A 13,893-nucleotide genomic window follows, 5' to 3' on the forward strand; every position below is an offset into this window, starting at 1 on the left:
GCATGATGTCTAAAAAGACAATGGACATACCTTAATTAAAAAATAATTTATTGCCAAGAAATGCTAACACAACCTGACAATGTAGGGTGGCCACAAAACCAATTTGTAAAAAAAAAAAAAAAACAAACAGCAATAAAGACAATAAAGTGAACTGTATCTCTATAGCACACAAAGACTGATTATGGTAAATCTGGCACTATAAAATCAGGGTTAACTTCAGAAGAAGAAAAACTAACAGGGATAAAGATGGATGTTCATAATGTTAAGGAGTCAATTGATAAAAGGATCATTACAATTCTAAATAACTGAGTACCTAGGAATAAAGTTTCAAAATACATGAAGCAAAAATTGACAGAACTAAAAGGAGAAACAGACAAACCTATAACTAGAGATTTTTCACACTCCTTTCTGTTACAGAATAAGGAGACAGAAAAACAGGGACGAGATGGAAGACCTGACCAACACCATCAAACAAACTGACCCAACGCACATTTGGAGAAGACTGCACACAACAGAACACGCTCTTTTCAAATGCACAGGGAACACTTGTCAACATGGACCAAGTATGGAAATCAACACATTTCTAAATAGTCCGTGAGTCAAAGGAGGAAACATAATGGAAACTATAGAACATCTCAAGTTGAGTAATAAAAACAAACCACGTGGAAATCTGTGGAATAGAGCCAAAATATCGTCCAGAGGAAAATTTACAACTTTGATCATGTATTACAGACGAAAGTCCACACCAATGACCTAGTTTTTAATTTCTAAAACGAAGAGCTAAAATTATATCCTAAGAAGAAAGAATGGTTTGCCTCGGAAATGAACAAAAATCATTCTGCCCTTTTTGAGACTGCTCCCAAGTACTGCATTTTGGACTCTTTTGTTGACTATGATGGATACTCCATTTCTTCTAAGGGATTCTTGCCAACAGTAATAGATATAATGGTCATCTGAATTAAATTCACCCATTCCAGTCCATTTTAGTTCACTGATTCCTAAAATGTCAATGTTCACTCTTGCCATCTCCTGTTTGATCACTTCCAATTTGCCTTGATTCATGGACCTAACATTCCAGGTTCCTACGCAATATTGCTCTTTACAGCATCGAACTTTACTTCCATCACCAGTCCCATCCACACCTGGGTGTTGTTTATGCTTTGGTTCCGTCTCTTCATTCTTTCTGGAGTTATTCTCCACTGATCTTCTGTAGCATATTGGGCACATATGGTCCTGGGGAGTTCGTCTTTCAGTGTCATATCTTTTTGCCTTTTCAAACTGTTCAAGGGATTCTCAAGGCAAGAATACTGAAGTGGTTTGCCATTCCCTTCTCCAGTGGACCACGTTTTGTCAGAACTCTCCGCCATGACCCATCCGTCTCGAGTGGCTCTACACAGCATGGCTCATAGTTTCACTGAGTTAGACAAGGCTGTGGTCCATGTGATCAGACTGGTCAGTTTTCTATGGTTGTGGCTTTCATTCTGTCTGCCCTCTGATGGATGAGGATAGGGCAAAGCAAACCATTCAATATTATAGTAATCCAAGTCTATGCCCCAACCATTAATGCCGAAGAGACTGAAGTTGAATGGTTCTCTGAAGACCTACAAGACCTTCTAGAACTAACAACAAAAACATATGTCCTTTTCATCATAGGTGACAAGAATGCCAAAGTAGGAAGTCAAGAGATACCTGGAGTAACAGGCAAGTTTGGCCTTGAAGTACAAATTGAAGCAGGGCAAAGGCTAACAGAGTGTTGCCAAGAGAATGCACTGGTCATAACAACCACCTTCTTCCAACAACACAAGAGATGACTCTACACATGGACAATACCAGATGGTCAACACCAAAATCAGATTGATTATATCTTTGCAGCGGGAGATGGAGAAGCTCTACACAGTCAGCAAAAACAAGACTTGGAGCTGACCATGGCTCAGATCAGGAACTCCTCACTGCAAAATTCACACTTCAGTTGAAGAAAGTAGGGAAAACAAGACCATTAGTGTATGACCTAAATCAAATCCCTTACCATTATACAGTGGAAGTGACAAACAGATTCAAGGGATTAGATCTGATAGACAGAGTGCCTGATGATAACTATGAATGGAGGTTCCTGCCACTGTATAGGAGGCCATGATCAAAACCATCCCAAACAAAAAGAAATGCAAAAAGGCAAAATCGTTGTCAAGGAGGGCTTACAATTAGCTGTGAAAAGAAGAGAAGTGAAAGGAAAAGGAGAAAAGGAAAGATACACCCATCTGAATGCAGAGTTCCAACGAACAGCAAGGAGAGACAAGAAAGCTGTCTTAAGTGATCAGTGCAAAGAAATAGAGGAAAACAATAGAATGGGAAAGACTAGAGATCTCTTCAAGAAAATTAGAGATATCAAGGGAACATTGCATGCAAAGATGGGTTCAATAAAGGATAGAAATGGTATGCACCTAAGAGAATCAGAAGATATTAAGAAGAGGTGGCAAGAATACACAGAAGAACTGTACAAAAAAGATCTTCATGACCCAGATAACCACGAAGGTGTGATCACTCACCTAGAGCCAGACATCCTGGAATGTGAAGTCAAGTGGGCCTTAGGAAGCATCACTACGAACAAAGCTAGTGGAGGTGATGGAATTCCAGCTGAGCTATTTCAAATCCTAAAAGATGATGCTGTGAAAGTGCTGTACTCAGTATAACAGCAAATTTGGAAAACTCAGCAGTGGCCACAGGACTAGAAAAGGTCAGTTTTCATTCCAATCCCAAAGAAAGGCAATGACAAGGAATGTTCAAACTATCGCACAATTGCACTCATCTCACATGCTAGCTAAGTCATGCTCAAAATTCTCCAAGCGAGGCTTCAACAGGATGTGAACAGAGAACATCCAGATGTTCAAGCTGCATTTAGAAAAGGCAGAGGAACCAGAAATCAAATTGCTGACATCCATTGGATCACAGAAAAAGCAAGAGAGTTCCAGAAGAACATCTGCTTCACTGACTATGCTAAAGCCTTTCACTATGTTTAGTTCACTCACTCAGTCATGTCTGACTCTTTGCAACCTCACTGACTGCAGCACGCCAGGCTTCCCTGTCCATCACCAACTCCCAGAGCTTGCTCAAACTCAGGTCCATCAATTCAACAATGCCATCAAACATCTCATCATCTGTCGACCCCTTCTTCTGCCTTCAATCTTGCCCAGCACCAGGGTCTTTTCCAAAGAGTCAGTTCTTCGCATCAGGTGGCCAAAATATTGCAGCTTCAGCATCAGTCCTTCCAGTGAATATTCAGGTCTGATTTCCTTTACGATGGACTGGTTGGATCTCCTTGCAGTCCAAGGGACTCTCAAGAGTCTTCTCCAACACCATAGTTCAAAAGCATCAGTTCCTCGGCACTCAGCTTTTCTATGGCCCAACTCTCACATCCATACGTGACCACTGGAAAAACCACAGCTTTGACTAAACGGACCTTTGTCGGCAAAGTAATGGCTCTGCTTTTTAATATGCTGTCTCAGTTGGTCATAGCTTTTTTCTTCCAAGGAGCAAGAGTCTTTTAATTTCATGGCTGACTGTATGGATCACAACAAATTGTGGGAAATTCTTAAAGAGATAGGACCAGACCACCTTACCTGCCTCCCAAGAAATCCGTATGCAAGTCAAGAAGCAACAGTTAGAATTGGACATGGAACAAAGGACTGATTCCAAATTGGGAAAGGAGTACATCAAGGCTGCATACTGTCACCCCGCTTATTTAACTTCTATGCAGAGTACATCATGCGAAACGCCAGGCTGGATGGAGCACAAGGGGGAGTCAAGATTGCCGAGAGAAACATCAATAACCTCGGATAGGCAGATGACACCCCTCTTATGCAGAAAGTAAAGAGGAACTAAAGAGTCTCTTGATGAAAGTGAAAAGAGGAGAGTGAAAAACCTGGCTTAAAACTCAACATTCAAAAAACGTAGATCATGGCATCCGGTCCCATCACTTCAAGGCAAATAGATGGGGAAACAATGGAAACAGACTTCATTTTTTCAGGCTCCAAAATCACTGCAGATGGTGACTGCAGCCATGAAATTAAAAGACGCTTGCTCCTTGGAAGCAAAACTATGACAAACCTAGACAGCTTATCAAAAAGCAGACATATTACTTTGCCAACAAAGGTCTGTCTAGTCAAAATTTGATATTTTTGAACAGTTATGTTGGAGAAGGCTTTTCAGAGTCCCTTGGACTGAAAGAAGATCCAACCAGTCAATCCTAAAGGAAATCAGTCCTGAATATTCATTGGATATGCTGAAGCCAGGGACACACGCTACGACCAGGGCAGCACACAAAGGAGCCTTGTGGACTGGTGGACAGGAGTGGACTCATCTGTCAGAATTCATTAAACTGTGTCCCTAACATGGGCATTTTGTGTAAATTGTAAAGTCAATGAAGGTGATATTTTTAAGTGTTCACAAATATTGAAGTCTAGTTAAGTGTTCAAACAGTGCTACGGTCATAAATTCTGAAACTACTTTCTTTTGTAAGTTAATGCAAAAAAAGAAATGCAAAAAAAGCAAAATGGCCATCTGAGGAGGCCTGACAAATAGCTGTGAAAAGAAGGGATGTGAAACACAAAGGAGAAAAGGAAAGATACAAGCATCTGAATGCAGAGTTCCAAAGAATACCAAGGAGAGATAAGAAAGCCTTCCTCAGCGTTCAATGCAAAGAAATAGAGGAAAACAACAGAATGGGAAAGACTAGAGATCGCCTCAAGAAAATCAGAGATACCAAGGGAACACTTCATGCAAAGATGGGCTCCATAAAGGACAGAAATGGGTATGGACCTAACAGAAGCAGAAGATATTAAGAAGAGGTGGCAAGAATACATAGAAGAACTGTACAAAAAAGATCTTCACGACCAAGATAATCACGATGGTGTGATCACTCACCCAGAGCCAGACATCTTGGAATGTAAAGTCAAGTGGGCCTTAGGAAGCATCACTATGAACAAAGCTAGTGGAGGTGATGGAATTCCATTTGAGCTATTTCAAATCCTGAAAGATGATGCTGTGAAAGTGCTGCACTCAATATGCCAGCAAATTTGGAAAACTCAGTAGTGGCCACGGGACTGGAAAAGGTCCGTTTTCATTCCAATCCCAAAGGAAGGCAATGCCAAAGAATGCTCAAACTACCTCACAATTGCACTCATCTCACACGCTAGTAAAGTCATGCTCAAAATTCTCCAAGCCAGGCTTCAGCAATACGTGAACCATGAACTTCCAGATGTTCAAGTTGGTTTTAGAAAAGGCAGAGGAACCAGAGATAAATTGCCAACATCCAGTGGATCATCGAAAAAGCAAGAGAGTTCCAGAAAAACATCTATTTCTGCTTTATTGACTACGCCAAAGCCTTTGACTGTGTGGATCACAATAAACTGTGGAAAATTCTGAAAGAGATGGGAATACCAGACCACCTGAGAAACCTGCATGCAGGACAGGAAGCAACAGTTAGAACTGGACATGGAACAACAGACTGGTTCCAAACCGGGACAGGAGTACGGCAAGGCTGTATATGGTCACCCTGCTTATTTAACTTCTATGCAGAGCACATCATGAGAAATGCTGGGCTGGAGGAAACACAAGCTGGATCAAGACTGGAGGGAGAAATATCAATAACCTCAGATATGTAGATGAAACCACCCTTATGGCAGAAAGTGAAGAACTAAAGAGCCTTTTGATGAAAGTGAAAGAGGAGAGTGAAAAAGTTGGTTTGAAGCTCAACATTCAGAAAACTAAGATCACGGCATCTGGTCCCATCACTTCATGGGAAATAGATGGGGAAACAGTGGCTGACTATTTTTCTGGGCTCCAAAATCATTGAAGATGGTGATTGCAGCCATGAAATTAAAAGACACTTACTCCTTGGGAGGAAAGTTATGACCAACCTAGACAGCATATTAAAAAGCAGAGACATTACTTTGCCAACAAAGGTCTGTCTAGTCAAGGCTATGGTTTTTCCTGTGGTCATGTATGGACATGAGAGTTGGACTATAAAGAAAGCTGAGCGCTGAAGAATTGATGCTTTTGAACTGTGGTGTTGGAGAAGACTCTTGAGAGTCCCCTGGACTACAAGGATATCCAACCAGTCCGTCCTAAAGGAGATCAGTCCTGGGAGTTTATTGGAAGGACTGTTGTTGAAGCTGAAACTCCAAAACTTTGGCCACCTGATGCAAAGAGCTGACTCATCTGAAAAGACCCTGATGCTGGGAAAGACTGAGGGCAGGAGGAGAAGGGGACGACAGAGAACGAGATGGCTGGATGGCATCACCGACTCCATGGACGTTGAGTCTGAGTGAACTCTGGGAGTTCGTGATGGACATGGAGGCCTGGCGTGCTGTGATTCATGGGGTGGCAAAGAGTCGGACACGACTGAGCGACTGAACTGAACTGAATGATTCATGATGGCCAGCATCTTTTTCATGTGCCTAATGGTCATATGCATTTCCTTGGAAAAATGTCTGTTCAATTCTTCCTATCCACTTTTAAGGAAACCAACAACAAAACAAAAAGACAATGTACCGAACAGGAGAAAATATTTGCAAATGATATGATTGATAAGAGGCTAATAGCCAACATATATAAACATACAATTCAACATTCAAAAGCCAAACAAGCCAATTAAAAAACAGACCTGGCCTCCTGACAGTCACTGCACTTGTGTCCATGTCAGGCCCCATCTCCCCACCACCAGCTCCTGAGAGCCCCAAGAGGGGCAAGCACCTCTCTCCCCTCTGTCTAGCCCCACTGACCAGCCCCCAGCACTCCAGATGGTCCCACAGACACCCGGGAGTTGCACATGAGCTCAGACTGCACATAGGACCAGCAGACAGCAGAAGGCTTTCAGCATCACTGGTGGTGACAAAGGTGTTAGTCTCAAAACTATTATCAATACAAGTTTTGTTTACCTAGAAAAGATGTAAACACACCAGAAACTCTGAAGCAAATAAGCGGCCCAGTTCTTTTTAACAAAAGCACTGCTCAGTTATACAATAACTCTTCCTAACAGTCTTAAACTGGATAAAAAAAAAGATCAGAAAGCTAAGTGTTTCTCCAGAAGTTTTAGAAAGGAAAAACCACTATGGGGGGAACCTTAATAATTACTTCTGAAGGAGTTTTAATAACTGAGAACAATTTTTTTTATCCCTACATTTAAAAGTACGTATTTTTAGTGGAAGCAATATTAAAGAAGAAATGCCTAGAATGTATATATTTATATATATGCCTGTGTGCACACATAACACTCACATACAAATACTATACACAAGAACATCTATTTGAGAAATGAACAATAACAACAAAGTATCATCATATCCTTACTATAACCAGTTAAGGCTTATATTTGCCCAAGGCAATGGGTTAGGTCTTAAAAATGCTTCTCCTCTTCATTGCATGCTTCTACAACTGTTTATATTCCAATTTTAGCTGGTCTAAACAGCCTGGCAGAAACCTGCGGTTGGGACGTGAAGAATTTGCACATGGAAACTCTGCCTAATGACCCTGCCCCGACATTCAGCTGCAGGGGGACAGCTCCCAGCGACATGGCTTCTTCAGGATGAGAGGAAATGTCTTCCCAAGCTGTGTGCTCAGCCCAGGAACCCTCAGCCCAGCCTGACCTGTGTGAAACCATGTATAGAAACAGCAGAACGCTTGCTTCCCCAGCTGAAGGTTTCCATGGCGGCTCCTTCAGGAGTGATGGACACGCCCACTGTCCCGTGAGGGAGCCGCAGAGCAAGGGCACTTTCACCTGTGCCGGCCAGTGAGGACAGAGAGGTGGGCCTTCTGGAAAAAGGCACAAGAGCAGCAGCTTCACAAGCACCATCACAGCAAGAAGACTAACTCCCCCAACACACAATACGTGTAAGCATTCTGCCAATGGATGCCAAAACTTAAAGTAAATGACAGTCCAGGAGGACCAATGTTCTTCCATGGAACCTCTCAGAATCTGCAGGTATACTGAATATAGTCTGAAAGCCCTTTTATTTACAAAAGGTTTGGGTCTATATGCATGTGTGTACATCGCATGGAGGGTGTCAGGGAAATGCTTCTCAACAGACCTACTGGGGCTCTCAGGGGACATACTAAATGAAACCAGGAAAGACCTGTAACAAGCAGGTAACAGCTCCGGAAGCAAGCAGCACAGAGGAGGTAAAGCCAGGACACAGACGCTGGGCAGACTCCCTGGGGCTGCAGCTGTGAGGCGGCTCAGCCCAACGGGACCCTGAGGAGAAGGGCAGCACGGACACCAGGCAGCGCGGAGATGCTCTCTGGCTCCTGCCCTCCAGCCCGACACGAAGCTCCGAGAGCTGAGAGGGCGCCAGACCCTGGGTGTGGCCCTGGCGGCACTGTGGGTCTAGCTCCCTGCTGGGCCCTCGCACAGCACGTCCATGCTACAGGGCCATCTCAACTCTGGATCGAGCCATTTCCCCTGCAGACACCTGGCGAACCACCACCACTGCCCCGACTTCCACCAGCAAAGCTGAAACTAGCTGGCTGGGAAATGCTGCTTTCCCAGATCAGAGACTCGAGGAAAGTGGAAGTCAGTACTAGACCCCCGCGAGTCTGACACCAAGGGAGCAGATGCCCACAGCAATTTCAACACGACCACCAACCGGCCCGTCCCCAACCTCCGCAGCTCCACCCTCCTCCATTCTCCTGTGTCTCGCCTCTCCTTCGGCTGCTTCTTGACCAGCTCCCTGCTCAACTGTCCCTCCAGATGGTCCTCTCCTCCTTGTGGCATCCCCAGAGCCGACCCCTGAGAGCCGGCACCATCGCCCAGTCGGTGACAGCCAGGGCCTGGGACCTTGCACACACCTCCCCCAGCCAGGCCCCTGTGGCCCCCGGCCCCGCTGGCCGACCACAGACAACGTCACAGTCTGGCTCTACAGTCAAGGCACTGGGCTCAGGCCCGCACCCCGGCCCCTGCAGCCGCCTCCACGTCTGTACACGCACACCCCCCCCCCACGGAAGGACGGAACACACCTGACTGCCCACCCAGGCCTGTCCTGTGCTGGGCGAGGGCTCCGTGTAGGTGGAGCCGTCCCGTTCATTACTGCACCATGCCCAACACGTGTCCCCAAGGCACAGGGCCTGTCACACAGCAGGCACTCATGTGCTGTGAGTGAACAAACAAGTGACTCTAACTTAATCCTAAATTTATTCAATATTTTCATTACAGCAAGACACACTTCTGTCGCTTGATACAGCAACTGAAAATAACAATTCTGGATGAATCTGACACAAGATAATGCTTCAGTTCGACTCAAAACTTAAAACTCATTTAATCTTTAACTCAGTTTAAATTCTAAACTGATTAGCATTCAAGAATTATCGTGTACGTTAATATCCAGGAGCTGATCTAATTACTGACACAATTTAAGGAGAATAAATTTAACAAACCAAGTGTATTTTGAGAGTTTACAGCTTAAATGGCTGTAACATTTTGAAAACAAAAGCTGAACATTATTCACTAATCGCAGATGGTTTAAATACCAGAAAATATTAGATATACACGAACAATAAAACATTCTGGAAATAAAATCCAAAGGCAAAATATCAGAAATACATATCAATGGTCTCAGATCCTACACTGTTCTATTTTCACAAAGGGGAGTGGAAGCGCCGTGAGGTACAGAGCAGAGAGTCTGCAGAAGCAGCTCTGAGCTTCAGCCACCAAGCCCTTTGTGTGGCGTCAGCTCTGTCTCCTGTGAAACGGGCACAGCGTCACCAGATAAGCTTTAAACACCAGCTCGTAAGCTGATGAACATCCTGCATGTCCGTGGCGCACACGTCACAGGTTAGGAAGGCAGATACATGGAGACACATCACCGTATGCGTTTTGTTGTGACAACAATTCTGAGCCGAAATTTTCAAATGAAACATGAACTGATGAACATTGTATTTTAAAGACATTCACTCAGAAAACTCTTTTCTATTTACACACAGAGTCTACAGAACGGCACCAATGAAGTAACTTACAAAACAGAAACGACATCGCAGGTGCAGGAAACAAACTTACGTTACCAGGGGTGGTAAGAGAGCGGAGGGATGGATTGGGAGCTGGAGACTGACATGCACACGCTACTCTATACAGAATAGGTGGCTAATAAGGATATACTGTAGAGCCCTAGGGCTTCCCTGGGGACTCAGATGGTAGGGAATCTGCCTGCAATGCGGGAGGCATGGGTTCCATCCCTGGGTTGGGTAGGTTCCCTGGAGGAGGGAAAGGCTACCCACTCCAGTATTCTTTTCTGGAGAATGCTCATGGACAGAGGAGTCTGACGGGCTATAGCCCATGGGGTCACACAGAGTCAGATACGACTTAACACAGGGAATTCTACTCAATATTCCATAATGACCTATATGGGAAAATGTGTAAAAGAGAGGGAATATATGTATAACTGATTCACTTTGCTATATACCTGAAACTAACACAACACTATAAATCAACTATACTCCAATAAAAATTTTTAAAAAGGAAAAAAAAATAAAGACATTCACATCCAGGCAGGGAAGCCCAAGAATACGGGAGTGAGTAGCCAATCCCTTCTCCAGGGTATCTTCCCGACCCAGGAATCGAAGCGGGGTCTCCTGCACTGTAGGAAGATTCTTTACCAGCTGAGCCCCCAGGGAAGCCCCCACATTCAGGCACCCAGCACAAACGTGACCCCAATTCTCACTGCTAAACGTTGACCAGGCCTGTCTCCAGGCCCTGCTCCACCGCTCACGTTAAGCAGCAGCACCAAGAAAGGAAAGGTCAGCTCTGTCATGGAGTCAGTGCCGAAAACCAGAGTAAGTAGAGAGACCACCTCTTCTCCCCACAGCCTTCCCCCAGGACTCCAGGAGCAGACCCCTTGCCCCCCTCACTCCTCTGCTGACAAAGGGGCCCTTGTGTGGGGCCGCTGAGCTGCCCGGGGGCTACACGCAGCAGATGGCACTCAGCTCCTCGCATGAGGCCCGGCCATTCCGAGCAGAGCCCTGACACCTGACCCCTGGCAAGCCGACCCCTCTGGAAAAGGGCTCTAGAAGAAAATGGAAATGGCCTCCAAGGTGTGACAACATGGTCATAAACTCCACTGCTTCTCTTGGAGTTTAACCTCCATTCTCTCACAATCTGAACAAGCCTTTTAACCAACTTTCCCGATCACAGCTAATTAGAACATGTCAGGGCACAGACTGCCAAGAGGCTGGCCAGAGGGGACTGGCCAGCAGGCACAGTGACACAGGGGTGGGGTCGGGGTGGGCGGTGGCACAAAGGCAGATGAGCCGGGAGGCAGCGGGAGGGCCCTGCTACGTCTAGGTCCATCCACCGCATTGCAGGGATGCCTCCCAGGGGCCACGGCGGCACTGCTGACTTGGCCAATTCTACCAAAACAGGCCCTGAGAGACCACAGGTCCCAAGGGGGACCCCACGAGAACACACGGTCTAGGCCCTGTGAGCCTCAGGGTGAGGCCAACCCATCACACACCCTTTCCTTAGGGTGAAAGTTGCTGCTTGGAGAAAATGTGGAAGAGCCCCCTGACATTTTTAGAAACTTTTTATCTTGTATTGGGGTATACATGAATAACAACGTTCTGATAAGTTTCAGGAGAACAGCAAAAGGACTCAGTCGTACATACACACGTGTCCATTCCCCACTAAATTCCTCCCATCCAGGCTGCCTCATAACACTGAGCAGTTCCATGTGCTACACAGTAGGTCCCTGTAGGTTATTCATTTTAAATATGGGTTTCCCTGGTGGCTCAGTGGTAAAGAATCTGCCTGCCAATGCAGGCGATGCGGGTTTGATCCCTGGGTTGGGAAGAGCCCCCTGGAGAAGGGAATGGCTACCTGTTCAGTAGTCTTCTCTGGAAAGTCCCATGGACAGAGGAGCCTGGCGGGCTACAGTCCATGGGGTTGCAAAGAGCTGGACACAACTTAGAAACTAAACAACAGGCAACTCTAAGTTCCTTCTCTAAGCCTCTAAGTTTCCTTCCATCTTGTCAGTTCATTTGTGTCTTTTCTTCTTGGTTTCGCCATAATGCCATCTGCAGCAACATAGGTGGACTGAGACCGTCATACTGAGTGGAGTCAGTCAGAGAGGAGGAGGAATACCGTGTGACGCGCCGCATGCGGGGAAGCCACAGCTGCTACCAGGCCACGACTCCCCTCACGGTGAGGGGAGCCAGACACGGTCATGACTGAGTCCTGCACAGTGAGGGTACTGCCAGGAATGTCCTCCAGGGAGCACACACCGCTCAGCCCGCGTCTCCTCCTCAAGGGACAAGGGCAGGCCTTGCAGCAGAGTTGAGGTTTCTCGCAGCTGTATCGAGGCCACAGGAGACCTGCTTCTTTGGGAAAACTGCAGCGCCAGCCTTCTAAAGCAGGCGTGGACAGAGGGGCGGTTCAACACCGAGAGGATTTCAGGACTTCCCACAAGCCACAGAGGAAAGCACCCACTCCCTCTGCGTGACGTCAGCCAACACACCTCCTGTCCTCTAAAGTGCTCCCACACTTCAAATGTTGGAAACTTGTTAAAAACAAACAAACTCATTCTGACAGTTTGAAGTTCATATTTAGAACTCATATATTTGTAGCTGTTATTCAAGTGTTCATTTCTTCCTTCTAAGAGGACCCTGGCACTGAAAATTAAATGAACAAACCCACAGACACAGGCATGGGAGTCTTGTCATTTCTGTCACCCTGAAACACAGCAGTAAGACCGACAGAATAAAACTCTTACACTGCTCTTTTCTCTCACATGGATCTGGAAAGTTCTAAATCTCAGTGACACTTGCTTAAAAATGCCCAGTCACCCTGCTCCCACCTTTCGCCCTGCCCAGTAAACAGTGAGCCTGTGCAACAGGCTAAAACACTTGGGGGGAGGGGAAAAGAAAGGGAAGAGGGGGAAAGCCAGCAAAGCCGCGCGCAGCCTGTTTGTTCTCTTCTGGGTCAGAAACCGCAGAGTAACACGCGGCATCACACCTTTCTGTGGTCATGCAGACTGGCCTGTGGTGCGGGGGCCTGTAACCACCTTCTCTGCGGTACAAGCTGCAGAGCCGACCCAGGAGGAGGTCCCAGAGGCCCCAAGTGGAGGGCCGGCCACCCATCATGCGGCCCTGCAGTCACCTGAAGGCACACTGTGCACGCGCGCCTGTGCCTCACGAAGCGGCCCCAAGATGCTGCCACACAGCCGCCCCGGATGGCCCATCTGGGGACAGGGGCTCCTCTAGAGACGCTCCCCCACCGCTCCCCCTCACCGCGTCAGCCATCCTCCTGAAGACGCCAGTGTCTCGCTTGTCCAGGACCCTGCGACTGAAGCGCATGCATGATCTGACCTGGGCTGCCGACGACCTAAGTCAGGAGAGGGCCTCCCCACACGCTCCCGATAACTCAGCCCTGAGCCAGAGACCGCACAGAGGGAGGCCCCTCGACACCTCCAGGCCGCAGGCTCACCAGGGCATCCAAGCGCTTGCTCTAAAAACAGACTATTTGTGTGAAGCCACTGAGCCTGGCAAGTTCTGCTCTCAGAGACAAGCTTATTTGACTCCAGAGACTTCCTTAAGAAACATTCTGTAAAATAAAATAATTATATTTTTAAGCACACACAACACACATCATTATTTCAAGCTCCTGAAGAAAAGCCCTGAGACATCAAAACTGGCTGCAGGTAGAATTCCTGCAGCGCATGTTCCAGTGTCCCTTTCCTGGGAGCACTTCTTCAGGTCTTTATCCTTAAGAATACTCTTCTCTTCCTGAAAGACCAATTACAATAAAGCAAGTGCTATGTCTGTATTAAAATTACCCAATCTGTTGGGAAGAATTAGCTCACCAGCATCCTGGGAAGGTTTTCATGCTGTGCAGACTCTCAGGATCTATCCTGACCTAGA

The 13,893-nt window shown here is 46.3% G+C and overlaps 1 protein-coding gene across 1 annotated transcript in view; it reads right to left on the reverse strand.

The window, feature by feature from the left end:
• The window catches only part of LOC148778268 (NBPF family member NBPF4-like), a 118,961-nt gene that overhangs the window by 91,834 nt on the left and 13,234 nt on the right, over window positions 1–13,893 (reverse strand). The window lies entirely within an intron of this gene.

The sequence above is a fragment of the Moschus berezovskii genome, chromosome 3, assembly GCF_049115385.1.
Source record: "Moschus berezovskii isolate FMDL1 chromosome 3, NW_MosBer_1.0, whole genome shotgun sequence".
Taxonomy (NCBI): Eukaryota; Metazoa; Chordata; class Mammalia; order Artiodactyla; family Moschidae; genus Moschus; species Moschus berezovskii.